The following is a 3,017-nucleotide window of genomic DNA, read 5'->3' as shown; positions in this document are numbered from 1 at the left end:
CGCCCCGCCCCGCCCCTGCGCGCCGCGCGAGAGGTCTGGACCAACGTTCCGCCTGCGCCTGGCAACCAGGACCAAGTCGCGTCCTTATTGTTCTGCCGGGTGTCAGTGACTCCGTCCACCTGTCTTTCACCCACAGGCACAGGCTCACTGCAGAAATCCTTCCAGCAATTTGGAAGCTTTGTGACCTGTTTTTGGTTCTTTTTTTAAATAAAAAGATGCTGATTGCAGCTGCATTTTTAAATCTTTTTTTATTGACAAATAACCGACATACAGAACATCAGCTTCAAGTGTACGATTATTTGACATTTGTGTATATTGCAAAATGATGACCACAGTAAGTCTAGTTAACATCCTCCACCATAGTTCCAAAATGTTTTTACTGCAATGAGAACTTTTAAGATGTACTCTCAGCAACTTTCAAGTATGTAGCAGAATATTGTTAACTATAGTCACCGTGCTGACTCTAGCCCCATGACCGGCTTACTTTATAACTGGAAATGTGCGCTTTTTGGCCCCCTTCATCCGTTTCGTTCTTGTAATGGTATCTTTATAACTTTTATTTACATGTATTTTTACTGCTTTCAATGCTCTTCACTCTTTGCATAGACTTGAATTTCCATGTGATATCGTGTTCCTCTGTCTGAAGAGCTTCCTTTACTATTTCTTTTAGCAAAGGTCAGCTGGCAATGAGTGCTGTCACCTTTCCTTTGTCTGGGAGGACTTGTGACACCTTCACATTTGGAACGTTCTTTCACACAGTATACAAGCCTGGGTTAACAACTTTTTCTTTCAGTACTTTACAGATTTTACTCTACTAACTTCTGGATTACATAGTTTCTGAAAAGAAGTCTGCTCTAGTCCTTTGTTTCTATGTACCTGGCTGCCTTTCAGATTTTCTTTTTACCATTGGCTTTTATAAATTTGCCCCTGATGTATTGAGGGGTGGGAGTTTTTCAACTTTAAATTTATATGCGATTTAAATTATTTATATGCGATAAACTTCACCGATTTTAAGTATACTGGTTGATATGTTAATGTTACTACCACCACAACCGAGATATAGAACACTTGGCGCTCCCTCAAATATTTCCTCCTGCTCATTCGCAACCTATCTCCTCCCCCACCCCAGCCTCAGGCAACCACTGATCCACTTTCTATCATTATAATGTTACCTTTTCCAGAGTTTCATATAAATGGAATCATATGCTACTTTGTATTTTGTGTTTAATTCTTTCTCATATAATGATTTCGAATTTCATCCATATTGCTACATACTTTAATAGGTCATTCCTTTTTGTAGCTGAGCAGTGTTTCATAATATAATTTGTTTACCCATTCACCAGTTTATCGATGCTTGGGTTGCTTTTGGGGTTTGATTATTTCTGAATAATGCTGCTAAGAGCATTGACATACAAGTCTTTGAGCAAACATACATTCATTTTGTTGCAGATTTGCAGGGTTCTTGTCTCATAGAGTCGAAGAATGAGTCTCTCGGACACAGAAAGGTGAAGTGAAGGTTTATTAAGTGAAGGTAAGAACAGAAAGGAAAAGCTCTCTAGAGTGAGAGGGGTCCCCAGGGGGTTGCCACTGAGGGCTTTTATGGTCAGTCTCTTATTGAAAACTGACCGGGGAACCTGAGATCTTCTTGACGTCTCTACCACTGATAGCACCATGTTTACCTCTCCTTTGAAGTCTGGTAGCTTTTAATGGTCAATCTGTAACTGTCATAAAAATACCTTGTCTCTGATGTTTAAGACAAAGGAGATGGTCCGGTTATGTTCCCTGTCTCTGGTTTTTTACACCTCAGCATTTTTCCACATCTGGGATTTCTGTAAGCCTGGTCATGTAGCCCCCTACCTATCTCTCCCTACCTAGCCCTGCCTGTCCTTTACTCACTTTCTCTTAAATAAATACCCAGGAGTGGAATTTCTGGGTTGTATGTTAAGAATATGTTTAACTTTACAAGATGCTACCAAGTTTTCAATCTGGTGGCATCATCTTCGTCCCCACTAGCAATGTATGTGATTTCTTTCTTTCTTTCTTTCTTTTTTTAAAGGAGATTTTTTTAAAGATATTTTATTTATTTATTTGACAGAGATAGAGACAGCTAGCGAGAGAGGGAACACAAGCAGGGGGAGTGGGAGAGGAAGAAGCAGGCTCATAGCAGAGGAGCCTGATGTGGGGCTCGAACCCATAACGCCGGGATCACGCCCTGAGCCGAAGGCAGACGCTTAACCGCTGTGCCACCCAGGCACCCCAATGTATGTGATTTCTAATTGCTTCATATTCCTGCCAAGATGATAGGTCAGTCTTTTTTTTTTTTTAAGTTCAGTCTTTTTAACTAGTCATTCTAGTCATGATATAATATCTTATTATGGTTTTAATTTGCATTTCTCTAGTGATTTGTGATTTTGAACTCTTTTCATGTACTAATCGGATAGTCATATGTATTCAGTGAAGATAGTTCATGAAGAAGTGTCCGGGCACCCAGTGAATCACTATGTGCTGTGAAAATTAATAGGAAACATCCTTCACCACATAGAGGCAGGAGGCCAGCAGGAGGAGCTCTCGTTCCCAGCACTGGTTATCAATTGCAGATCCGACAGGAACAGAAGGACCTTGCACATGGATATTATTTTACCATCCCAGCCACGGGAAGAAAGGTTTCGTCCTCATCAAACTGTCCAGTCAATGAGAGACAGTCACAGCTCAGCCCATGAGAAGCCACTCCCAGCTCCCAGTTTCCTTCCATGGACTTTTTGCTTGTAACCGCCCTCCCGACTCCCTCTTTTCTCTATAAAAGAGAACCTCTCCTTTGTTCTGGGAACTTGCCTATGGTTTTGCTGTAGTGTGCTTGTCCCTGAATTCTCTGCTATTCCAGAATAAATCCATTTTTGCCAGTGCAATAACTGACAGTTTAATTTTTAAGGTCAACAGTGCTGAGTACTGTCTAGATGCTGGAGACTTCACGGAGAGCTATGTACCTTCCAGTAAGCCACACCCATGCCGTCCTCTGC

This window comes from Ailuropoda melanoleuca, chromosome 2 (genome assembly GCF_002007445.2).
Source record: "Ailuropoda melanoleuca isolate Jingjing chromosome 2, ASM200744v2, whole genome shotgun sequence".
Taxonomy (NCBI): Eukaryota; Metazoa; Chordata; class Mammalia; order Carnivora; family Ursidae; genus Ailuropoda; species Ailuropoda melanoleuca.
Note: the sequence above shows the minus strand (reverse complement) of the source record.